Source organism: Nomascus leucogenys, chromosome 7b (genome assembly GCF_006542625.1).
Source record: "Nomascus leucogenys isolate Asia chromosome 7b, Asia_NLE_v1, whole genome shotgun sequence".
Classification (NCBI taxonomy): domain Eukaryota; kingdom Metazoa; phylum Chordata; class Mammalia; order Primates; family Hylobatidae; genus Nomascus; species Nomascus leucogenys.
The window spans coordinates 103575218-103588266 of NC_044387.1; the positions used below are offsets into that span (position 1 = coordinate 103575218).

Genomic DNA, 13049 nt, shown 5'->3' on the forward strand with positions numbered 1-13049 from the left:
AGGCCACTGCAGCTGGGCGAGTTTTGGTGAGTGTGCCCTGGGAGCAAGTCAGGTGGTTTTAGGGTTCTGATGAGGAAGTGGGCTGCGAGGCTGGCCTGTCTTGAGGCTAGGGAAGAATAAGGTAAAGGATGCTTTGATGTTTTTATTTAAAGCTTTGGCTTGATAATTCAATAAGATCCATTAACCCATGAAACTGTGAAAAGGTGTTTGGAGTAGAATAAAGTTGCACACTTTTTCACTATTTTTGGGGATTTAGAAAGGATTGGCCCTTTTTGTTAATTGGCATTTTCTCGTAATCAAAGAGGGATGGAATCTCCCCCTCTAACTGGCAGAAGTGAAGGAGAAAGCAGGCACGTGAAACCCATGAAAAGAGGCGGGATTGTCTTCCCTACTAAACCGTTGCTCACATTTCCTTAAAAAATTAGTGTCTCATATACCCCATAAATATGTACACCTATTGTGTACCCACAAAAATTATAAATTAAAAAAATGGTATTTCCTGGCAAATGTCTCTTAGAGAAAAAGAAAAGGCTATCTCTGACAAGGATGTCTTCTACTTTAAAAGTTCTAGGCCGGGCATGGTGGCTCACACCTGTAATTCCACCACTTTGGGAGGCCAAAGCAGGGAGATGGATTGAGCTCAGGAGTTCAAGACCAGCTTGGGCAACATAGTGAAACTCCACCTCTACAAAAAAATACAAAAATTAGCTGGGCACAGTGGTGCCCACCTGTAGTCCCAGCTACTCAGGAGGCTAAGGTGGGAGGACTGCTTGAGCCCAGGAGGTCAAGGCTGCAGTGAGCTGAGATCACACCACTGCATTCCAGCCTGACAACAGAGCAAGACCCCGTCTCAAAATAAATAATTGATTTTAAAAATTTAAAAAGGTCTGGCCATCCTTAGCTTTTGAGAACTGAAATGTAAAATTGTCCAGGTAAATGGATTGGTCGAGTAGAAAGAAAACGAATTAGGCATCAGGAGCTCTCAATTCTATCTTCAGCCCCAAACAAGAAAGCTGTTCCAAGCTCCATCCAGCAAAGGTGAGAGGGAGCGAGGCAGGGAGGAACTATTGGCTATGGATGCTTTCGGGGACTCTAAGAAGTGTGAGACACTTGAGCAGTAAACATTTCAGAAATCAGAGAGATACGATAAAAGACCAGATGGAAGAAAACCGATGGTGTTGAGGCCGCTGAAGAGAGGCAGCTGAAAAGCCCATGGAGAAGAATCAGAAAGAAAAATATAGCCAGAGAAAATAAGGGAAAGGGTGCAGTGGGAATATGTAAGTTTTTAGCGGCTCTTCAGTTAGCAATGACTCCAGTATGATGAGAAAAATGAAACAGAATCCATTCAAAAGTAAAATGAGCTCACAGACCCAAAAAGAGCAATGTTTTATAGCACATTGCAATTTTTTGTTCTAATTTTCGTTGTGATGGATATCTTCAGTACTAGGCTCAGAAAGATATCTTTATTAATACAGGATTTCCTATGGTTTCCCTCCTGTCACTAATGATGAAAGAGAAGCCACCACCATATCAGAAAGCACTTTGGGGGATCCTGAAAGTTATACGGCTGTGGGTAAGTGCTGGCTCGTCTGTCCTTGCAGGCGCTGGTTGTGCAGGTGTTTGCGATGGGGTGGAGTGCGGGTGTTGGTACTGTAGCCATATCCCTGGCCTCACTCTCCTCCCAGTACTGCAGGTGACATCCGGGAGGAGTGGGGCCTCCTCCACAGCCACACTTCCCCACGCTGGGCATGCTCCAGGGAAGGATGGGCGTTGACTGCCTCAGGTCTACAAGTACAGAAGGGCTGACAAGTGGGTCGCAAAAAGAAAGAACCCAGAGGGACCCATCTAGAAGCAAAATGAGCTCATACAGAAAGGCAGAAATTAAGCAAATGTAAAGATTTACAGGCTATATGGCCTGAGGGGAAAGAAGACTTGAGCTCTGCTGGAAAATTTCCTCCTGCTGGGTGAGGTTAGCCTTTTGTTCTATTCAGGTCTTCCACTGGTACAGAGAAAAATGTGCTTTATTCAAAATCCACTGATTTAAATGTAAATCTCATCCAAACATATCCTTACAGAAACATCTGGAATAATGTATGACCAAACATTTGGACACTGTGGTCCAGGGAAGTTGATACATAAAATTAATCATTGTAGGAACCAAGCTGAAATTATTTTTTTAGAAAACATAATATGTAAAACAAAAGAAAATATAGAATATATTAAACAGCAGAGAAGTGTAAGACTTGAAACCAAAGAAAAGCAAAGTGTAATATCTGAAACAAACAAAAAATCCATTGGATGGGCTTAAAGCAGAATATAGATGACAAAGGAACAAGTCAATGATCAGCAGAAATAGATTAATAGAAATTAATTAATGTAAAGAAAAGAGAGAAAATGGATTTAAAAAAGAGAGAGCCTCAGAGACATATGGGACTCTATCAAAAGGTCAAACATACATGTAATTAAGATTCCAGAATGGGCCAAATACAATTTGAAGAAAGATGGCTGAAAATTGGTAAAAGTATGAATTTCCAGATTCGAGGAAATCCAAGAACCTCAACCACAATAAATATTTTGCATGCCAAGGAATAACATAATCAAATGCTGAAAACCAGAGTTAAAGAGACCCTTGTTTGAGACAGTGGCTCGCACCCATAATCCCAGCACTTTAGGAGGCCCAGGTGGGAGGATTGCTTGAGGCCGGGAGTTCAAGACCAGCCTGGGCAACACAGCAAGACCCTGTCTCTATCAAAAATTTTTTAAAAATTGGCTGGGCCTGGTGGCACACACCGGCTGCTTGGGAAGCTGAGGTGGGAGGATCACTTGAGTCCAGGAGTTGGAGCCTGCAGTGAGCTATGATCCCACCACTGTACTCCAGCCTGGGCAACAGAGCAAGACCTTGTCTCTAAAAATAAGAGAGAGAAAGAAATGCTTGTGTATTAGGCTGTTCTTGCATTGCTACAAAAAAACACCTGAGACTGGGTAATTTATTTTTTTAAAAAGAGGTTTAATTGGCCCATGGGTCTGCAGGCTGTACAGGAAGCATGATTCTGGCATCTGCTTGGCCTCTGGGGAGGCCTCAAGAAACTTACAGTCATGGCAGAAGGCAAAGGGGGAACTGGTGCTTCGCATGGTCAGAGCAGGAGGAAGAGAGAGAGGGGAGAGCTGCCACACACTTATAAACAACCAGATCTCATAAGAACTCACTCATCATATAGTACCAAGAGAGGATGGTCCTAAACCATACATGGAAACTCCGCTCCCATGATCCAGTCACCTCCCACCAGGCCCCACCTCCAACACTGGGGATTAAAATTGAACATGAGATTTGGGGAGGGACACAGATCCAAACCTTATTACCTTGAAAGAAGACAAAGTGACACCTGGGAAAACGATGATTCAAGTAATCACTGACTGCTCATCAGAAACAATGGGAGGCCAGCAGTCAGTGGTACAGTCTTCAAAGTGCTGAACAAAAACCATTCAACCCAGAACCTTGTATTTAGTGAAAATATCACTCCAGAATGAAAGCAAAATAAATACATCTTCAAATCAAAGAAACCCAAGAGAAGCCACTGCCAGTAGACTTGTACTACAAGAAATGCTGAAGTCAGTTCTTCAGGCAAAAAGAAAATTACATCTCATGGAAACTCAGATTTCCAGGAAGGAATGAAAAACACTCAAAATGTGTGGCTACATGTAAAAGACAATTTCCCCTTTTAACTTCTTGCAAATGCATGTGACTGTTTAAAGCAAAACTTACAACATTATCTAGGCCTACCAAGCTAAAAGGCTAGAATAACCAGCCCGGAAGTTGATTTAGAACCAGTGCTTCCACAGCACAGGGAGACCTGCATGGTGCCTGTCATGAGATTCTGCAGACCATGAAGGGGACAAACACTGTGGATTCCCTAAGTGCCCCAAACCTCAGCCCACATAAATGCAGCACCTCTATGACAGGAGGAACTCCATGCAGAGTGGTTTATGGAGCTGTCAAGTTCTGAGCTAGGCTCTAGTTCAGACACCCTCAGCAGAGGGTTCTCACAGGCTGACTTTGCATTCACACGGACTATCTTTAATTCCGCATCCCAGATAACAGCCACCATTTACTTACATCTGCAAACAGAAGTTATCTTACTTTTTTGCTTTCTGCTCCTTATGCCTTTTTTTTTTTCTTTTTCTTGCCTTATTGCAAGTGCTAGATCTCAAGTAGAAATGGAGACATTGGGCATCCTACTTTGTTCCTGATCTTAGGGAGAGGCATTCAGTATTTCACCATTAAGTATGATGTTAGCTCCGGGATTTTTATAGATGCCCTTGATCAGATTGAGAGAGTTTCCTTTTCTCCTATTTGGCTGATAGTTTTTTGTTTGTGTTTTTTAAAATCATAAATGAATATTGAATTTTTTCCAAATACTCTTTCTGCATCTATTGAAATAATCATGTGGTGTTTCTTTTTTATTCTGTGAATGTGATAAACTACACTGATTGTTGAATGTTAAATCAACTTTGCACTGCTGTAATAAAACCTACTTGGTCATATTTACCTTTTTTATATATTGCTGGATTTGATTCACTAATATTCTGTTGAGGATTTTTGTGTCTATATTCATGAGGGATATTGGCTTCTAATTTTTTTGGTTATGTTTTGTCTAATTTGGGTATTAGGGCTATGCTGGCCTCATAAAATGAGTTGGAAGTGTTTCCTTCTCTATTTTTCAAAAAGAAGTTTTGGGTTGTTTTTTCTTATGTATTTGATACAATTCACCGGTGAAATAATATGAACCTGAAGTTGTCTTTTTTTCTTTTCTTTTCTTTTTTCTTTCTTTCTTTTTCTTTTTTTTTTTTTTTTCTGAGACAGAGTCTCACTCTATCACCCAGGCTGGAGTGCATGGTGCAATCAAGGCTCGCTGCAGCCTCAAGCTTCTGGGCTCAAGTGATTTTCCTGACTCAGCCTCCAAGCAGCTGAGACCACAGGCACATGCCACCACATCAGGCTAACTTTTTTTATTTTTAGTAGAGATTAAGTCTTACTATATTGCCCAGGCTGGTCTCAAACTCCTGGGCTCAGGTGATCCTCTCGCCTGGCCTCCCAAAGTGCTGGGACTACAGGCATGAGCCACCACACCTGGTGGGATCTGGAGTTTTCTTTGTGAAGCTTTTGATAAATTCAATTTCCTTAGTAGATATAAGGCTATTCTGATTATCTGTTTCATCCTGTGCCAGTTTTTATGTTATTCAAGGAGTTTATCCAATTTCATCTAAATTGTTACATTTGGGCCAGGTGCAGTGGCTCATGCCTGTAATTCCCAGCACTTTGGGAGGCTGAGGTGGGTGGATCACTGGAGGTCAGGAGTTCGAGACCAGCCTGATCAACATGGTGAAACCCCGTCTCTACTAAAAATACAAAAAAAAAAAAAAAATTAGCCAAGTGTGGTTGTGGGCACCTGTAATCCCAGCTTTTCAGGGGGCGGAGCCACGAGAATCACTTGAACCTGGGAAGTGGAGGTTGCAGTGAGCCGAGATCATGCCACTGCATTCCAGCCTGGGCTACAAAGTGAGACTCTATCTTAAAATTAAAAAAATAAATAAATAAATTGTTACATTCGTTGGCATAAAGTTTTTCACAATATTCCCTTATTATTCTTTCAGTGTAGGATCTGTAGCAACCATAACTCCTCTTTCATTCCTGATAGTGTTCATTTGTGTTCATTCATCTTGTAATACACATCAGCACTTCATTTATTTTTGGTGCTGAATACTATTTCATCGTATGAATATACCCCACCCGCTTTATCCATTCATCAGCTGGTGGACATTTGAGTTGTTAATACTTTTTGGCTTTTATGACTAACAATGCTCTAAACATTCACATACAAGTCCTTGTGTTGACTCCTCTCGCTAGTTTGATTTAAACTGGTTTGATCCCAACGGGCCTCCCCAGTTACCACCCAGTCTCAGTTTCTCATTACTGTGTAATTAAGAGATTCACTTGGTTCCTGTCCCTGAGAGTCAAGGGATCATGTAGCCTCAGCTGGATTAAGCCTCAGGTGAAATCTTGAGGGGCCCCAGACATCTGAAGGCTCAGGCAAGCTGGCCTGGGAGTCACTGAGCTGTTGCAGGAGGTCCAGAAAAAGGCACAGCAGGTGCAGAATTTTATTCCTTGGTTGGAAACCCTTGCTTAGGAATTCCTAGCAATATGCAATTTGTCAATTCATGTTAATGAACTCACATACTGTTAACAGTATCATTTTTGCCTTTTAGACTGGTTTTGTTCAGGTGCTCACTCTTTAATCCCTGGAAATCCTTCAGAATACCTTGTTACATTCTGGAAGATTTTATCCCCTGGAATCCAATTCCTCTTCTGCAATTTGCATATAACTCCAACAGACAAAATGCCAATAATGCATTTTTCCTTCGCGTTTTTATCATTTACCCATTTGATCACCTACCCGTAAACACTTCCTCTGAAGCCTCTAAGCATGCCTCACATTAAATGAAAAATTGCCAAGTCCCTTGTTTTCTATTTTCCTCTTAAAGAAATTGTGGGTGAAACTGTTGAAAGATCTTTATATCGGGTGACAGCCCAGGTCTTGAATTTGCTTAATAAGGAAAGAAAGGAAGAAGAAGAAGAAGGTTAACTGTGAATTTATAGATGTTTTGGTGTCTGGAGTCCACGGAAATAATATATTACCTCGCTGTAAAGATGATTTAACACCAGGTGCAGATCCTGAGAACCCCGCGGGGAATTCTTGGAACGTGTAGTCCTTAAGATATTGGTATCCCGTGTTGAATAGTTTGTAAGGTGGGGGTGGGGAGAAGAAATCCTCTCTATAAAATAAAAACTAAAACACTCAAGCAATTAATCCTTTGAGAACAATTAAAATAATTGGTATTGGCCTGGAGACTCCAGGCTTTTAAACATTCAGTGGGTAATTTTCTTCAAAGGTAATAAGAGTGGAATATTTGACCACGTTTATTAGCAGAGGCAAGGCTTGTCTGGGGACGCATGATTCACATGTCCTTCCAATGTGAATGAAACTCAGCCTTTTTGTTTTTATTTTTGTGTTATTGCTGTTGCGCTATTCTGCCCTCCAAGTGGACCCTCTGGGGCTCACTTTTTCAGCTTCCACAGAAGTGAGAACACGCAGGGCCCGTCTTTCTGTGCCTGACTGACTCCACTTCACACACCGGCCCCCCTCCCCCAACCCCCACCCCCACCCCCGCTCCCCGCCTCACCCACGTTGCCGGGAATGACCCGTTTTCCTTCTTTTCCATACACCTTGACTCTCTTATCTCTTATTCTGGCCTCTCTGCGAAGACCACAGCAGGAACTCCTGCGCTCCCCACCTGGGTCCCCCCTCCTCGCCTCTGCTCCCCCGCTCCTTCCCCGCCCCACTGTCCACCTCTGCCCAGTGCCCAGGCTTCCCACGCCCACCCCCTCTTCCTTACCCGCCCCAGCGCAGTGGCTCTGTGGGGGTCCCCACGTGCCTCTCCCCCTTCCACCTCCACCCCACCGGCCCCTGCAGCATTGCCCCATCCCCCACTCCCTGCCTCTCTGCGACCCCACTCTGTGATCTGATCTCCTGGGGCGTCCCTGTGACCTCCCTCTGTGATCTGATCTCCTGGGGAGCAACGCCAGATGCCTCAGCTGCTCTGGCCCTTCATCTTCCTCCAGGTTGGTGATCTCTGATACTACCCGTGTGACTTTTGCAACTTGCTTACCTTCTCTGAGCCTCTTCTCATTCCAGATGAGAATATTTGGAGGATCAAATGAGACCTACTAAAGACGCCCAATAGACCTCAGCTAGTTCGTTCCTGCCTGAGTGCTCCTTGTGCCCGTCATTTGGTGCTGGGACTTTTCACTCCACACCCCCTCCCTCCTCTCCCAGGTCATAAAGGTGCATTTCAGGGACTGGGTAATGGGCACAGCCCTAAGTGAGCTCTACATTCAGCCCCTCGGATTAGGGTGAACAGCTTGGCTGATAGGGTGAAGGCACTGCAGGCCAGTTATCTGGTTGCAAAATATATTTTATGGGTTTAGAAACAAAAAGAACTATCTGTGTATAGTGTTTAACAAATATATAATTGATTATGGGAGAAAGCAGCCCTTCCTTCCTTCCTTCCTTCCTTTTTCTCTCCCTCCCTCCCTTCCTTCTTTCTTTTCTCATTTGGAAACCTAACCACTACTGATAACGTTATTTCCAAGGCATAGATGATTGGCAATAGGTGGTGGAACCCGAGTTTTCCTAGGCCTCCCGCGTCTGGAGGAGGTAATGTAAAGAATAATTACTTGGTATTCAAAGGCTCTTGCCTCTACCTGCTAACACAAGAGTGCATGCTTGTCAGCAGAGCTGCTAACTCTGCTAACACAGAGGAGTCCCCACTATGCCCAGCCAGCTCTAGGACTTCCTGCTGGAGGTGCCACTGTGTTGCCAAGCACCATGCCTCATCTTGATGTCCCCAGGGCACAACTGTAGAGATGTCACTGATGCCCTGAGTTCTCATGGTTCCAAACCTGTGGAGCAGTGAACTCCACACTCCTCCAAGGGGAGTGTGCCGAGATCAGCTTGTAGCAGGACAAGCCGCAGACAAAACCCCTCAGACACCAAGTTAAAGAAGGAAGGGCTTTATTCGGCCAGGAGCTTCGGCCAGACTCAAGTCTCCAACAACCGAGCTCCTCGAGTGAGCAATTCCTGTCCCTTTTAAGGGCTCACAACTCTAATGCAGTCCGCATGAGAGGGTTGTGATTGATTGAGCAAGCAGGGGGTATGTGACTGGGGGCTGCATGCACCAGTAATTAGAACAGAACAAAACAGGACAGGGATTTTCACAGTGCTTTTCTATACAATGTCTGTAATCTGTAGATAACATAACCAATTAGGTCAGGGGTCGATCTTTACCTACCAGGCCCAGGGTGTGGTGCCAGGCTGTCTGCTTGTGGATTTCATTTCTGCCTTTTAGTTTTTACTTCTTCTCCCTTTGGAGGCAAAAATTGGGCATAAGACAATATGAGGGGTGGTCTCCTCCCTTAAGCTCAGTCGTGGAGACCCTAACCCAGTGGCGCTAGAGGAATTAAAGACACACACACAGAAATATAGGGTGTGGGGTGGGAAATCAGGGATCTCACAGCCTTCAAAGCTGAGAGCCTCAAACAGAGATGTACCCACATTATTTATTGACAGCAAGCCAGTGATAAGCATTGTTTCTATAGATTATAGATTAACTAAAAGTATTCCTTACGGGAAACAAAGGGATGGGCCGAAATAAAGGGATGGGCTCTGGCTAGTTATCTGCAGCAGGAACATGTCCTTAAGGCACAGATCACTGATGCTATTGTTTGTGGCTTAGGAACGCCTTTAAGCCGTTTTCTGCCCTGGGTGGGCCAGGTGTTCCTTGCCCTCGTTCCAGTAAACCCACGACCTTTAGCGTGGGCATCATGACCATCACGAACATGTCACAGTGCTGCAGAGATTTTGTTTATGGCCAGTTTTGGGGCCAGTTTATGGCCAGATTTGGGGGGCCTGTTCCCAACAGGCGTGGGTCCTAAGGTGCTATTGCCCAGCCCCAGTAGTTGATAGAGCGTATGGAGGCAGAGCTTTCTGGTTTTCACTCTGACCTTCTCTCTCTCTCTCTAGGCTCATGTGTGTGCAGTAGCCTGGGCCAGGAACTGGCTGGAGTAAGAGCTCCACCCTCCCTGGCATTCAGGGCCTCTGGGAAGCTCCCCAGCCTTTGCACATGGAGCTCTCCAGCAGAAACCCAGGCTGAGCCCCTTTCTGGGAAGCTCCCCAGACCCTAGCAAATACATTTCTGTTGGGCCTGCCCTGCTTCTGCACTGTGGACTGCAGAAGACCACAGTTCCAGTGAGCACTCCCCCACATGCTCTTACACATAGCTTTTTTTTGTGAGCTATGTGTAAGCTTCTGTTTTTCAAACATTAGCAACTGCCTATCCAATGGTTCCTTCAGGTATACATGTACTATCATAAAGCATTATTCAGGCTGGGCAGGGTGGCTCACGTCTGTAATCCCAGCACTTTAGGAGGCTGAGGCAGGCGTATCACGAGGTCAGGAGATTGAGACCATCTTGGCTAACACAGTGAAATTCCGTCTCTACTAAAAATACAAAAAATTAGCCAGGCATGGTGGCAGGCACCTTTAGTCCCAGCTACTCGGGAGGCTGAGGCAGGAGAATGACCTGAACCCAGGAGGTGGAGGTTGCAGTGAGCTGAGATCGTGCCACTGCACTCCAGCCTGGGCAACAGAGTAAGACTCCATCTCAAAAAAAAAATTATTCAAAATAAGTTGGGAGAACTTCCCAGTAGTTGAACATGTGGAGGTCCCTGGAGGGTGGCATGCCTGGGGAGGGCATGGAAGTTCTCCGCCCCTGCCCCCATACTCACCCCATGCATCTCTTCATCTGGATCCTTTGTAATATCCTTTATAACGAGCTGGTGAGCATTACTCTTCTGCAGGTCAGAAATGTTCCCAGATGCTGCAGTCACTTCAGTTTGATTTCATTGGAGATACTCTGACTTGATGATGATATTAACATCACTGAATCCTTCAAGGAATTTGTTGAATTGCTCAAAAAATGTAGAGAAAGAGAAGATGACCATAGCACACATGCTAATGATTTTCTCATCAGACCCCTGGGAAGCTTCCAGAAGGAGCAAATAGGCTTCATGGAGGCTGTGTGAGGACGCAGTGAGAAGATGGCCATCTGCAAACCAGGAGGATGCTCTCACCAGACACCAGTCTGCTGGTGCCCAGCCTCCGAAACTGTGCAAAATAAATGTTTGTTGTTTACATCCTAAATAAATAAGTAAATAACAAAATAAGTTGGGCAATCATTTTTTAAAAAAATACCTGGCTGTAGCTGGGTGCAGTGGCTCAGGCCTATAATCCTAGCACTTTGGGAGGTTAAAGGAGGAGGATTGCTTGAGGCCAGGAGTTCAAGACCAACTCAATATTTAAAAAACAAAAACAAAAACAAAACCAAAAAAAATTTGGGGCAATAGTCTTGTTTTCTAGTAGAGTCTTTTTGCAAATAATGCTGTGCTGCTATCCATGTTCTTGAGTCTATGGAAAAAAAAAAGATCATCCCTGACCCTGTTTGATACAGATGAAAATCGATTTCCTATTTGGAAATCTTACTTATATCAGCTACAACAGGAAGCCCCTCATCCTCAAAGGATTATCTGTACTTTCAAGGGAGAAAACAGCCCAAAGTATCATGGAAGAGAGTTTCATGGCATGATCTCTGGAGAAGCAGCTGACCAGCTCTTGAGTGTGGCTGAGGGAGATACATCACGGAGAGAGGCAGCAACAGCCAGGGTCCTACACTTTGGCTTTCAGATTGGGAAGTCAAACAAGAAACTTCAGGCTCTAGTGCAATGGAAATCACTTTGCTGGGGAGAAACACTATGCATCCATCCACAATCTGGTAACTGATGGCTTAATTACTCTCTATATTGAAAGAAGGCAGCAGAATACATTGCCAAGATGATAATAAACCCAGTTTATGAGCACATAGGATGCACAACCTTAAACAGAGAGTCTGCTTGCAAAAAATATATGCCAGTCCTGAAAGAGACACGTGGTGAGATTCTATAGGCCAGGATGAGGTGCCGGAGAAAAGGCTGACATCATTTGTTAGAAAACAAGCAAATTCCAAAATATGAAAAGGTTCACAATTTCAAGATCCATGCATCGAGAGGCCCACCCTGGCAGGAATACTGTGCCATCCTCATGTATGGTCTCATTGCTCAGGGAGTGAACTGTGTGGATTAGATTCAGTCTTCACAAGCAGGACCCAACATGGTCTCAACTGACTGGAAGCCAGGCTTGAGGCATGCCAACGTGTCCAGCTGTGACCTTACAATGCTTGTCAAAAGCACATACTGCTAAGCAGCCAAGGGTGGTGGACATGTGCAACAGGGAGATTGGGTCTGAAAGTCCCAATTCTGAAGGGCTATACCACGTATCAGGATTTAGTGACTTAACCGTTGTCAAGACAGCTTTTGACAGATGGTGAGAAAGCAGCTATTTCTGTGAACACATATGAAGATATCAACATTATCGCTGGAACTCCAAAACTGCACTTCAGGGATTTGCCAATTTCACTAATTATGCATGATATCTACCCTAAGTTTATAGAATCTGCCAAAACTATGGATCCTAGTGAGTAACTGGAAACCCTTCACAAAGCATTGAAACTACTGGCACCTGCTCGCTGTGAAACCCTCTGATCCCTGATGGTGTGTCTAAAGAGAGTGATGCTCCATGAAAACAAGAATCTTACAAATGCGGAGAACCCTGGAATTGTCTTTGGCCCATCCCTTCTGAGACCTCCAGAATGAAATGCCATGGCTGCACTGAATGATATACAGTATCAGAGACTGGTGGTGGAGCTGCCTATCAAAACCAGAGACATTTTACTTTAAATTTTACATTTGAGGGGAAAAGAAATGTTTTACAGATGAAGGCATGTTTTATAGTAATTTAATTGGCTCCTAGAGCTGAATTATTTCTTGATTAGAGACTTGGGCATATAACCAGATTAAAATGAAAGAACTTTCTGTTGTTTCTGTAGCGCTGCTCAACTGTCTTATACAACAGTGAACACACACTTTCTGGTGCTAGCAATGCTGGGTGTTTATCACATTAAGAAAAACTCAAGCTATTGCATGATTAGCCCCCATCTGGCAGAAACTCCATACAGAAGACACAACAAACCTGCCCCAGCACAGCCTCTGTGTCCTGCGTAGTCTGTGGTGGTAATCCAGCATGTTTCAGAATAAGCCTGTTGTGACTTTGCTTCAGGGTCTGTGTCATTGGTTTCTGATGCTTGTACAAACATGCACACCGAAATGGATAAAACAGTACCTCTGGCTGTTACGTTACCAGACTATATCATATGCCTTTTTTTTGCAAATGACTTCTGGTTTCTCTTAGTTCTTCTCTAACACAGTACTTTTTTTTTTAATTTTTTATGTTTTTTGAGATGGAGCCTTGCTCTGTCGCCCAGGCTAGAGTGCAGTGGTGCGA

At 44.2% G+C, this 13049-nt stretch overlaps 1 pseudogene; it reads left to right on the forward strand.

Annotated features, from left to right (window-relative positions):
- The first annotated feature begins 11069 nt into the window (after positions 1 to 11069).
- Positions 11070 to 12517, forward strand: LOC100598826 (annotated as a pseudogene).
- The last annotated feature ends 532 nt before the right edge of the window (positions 12518 to 13049 follow it).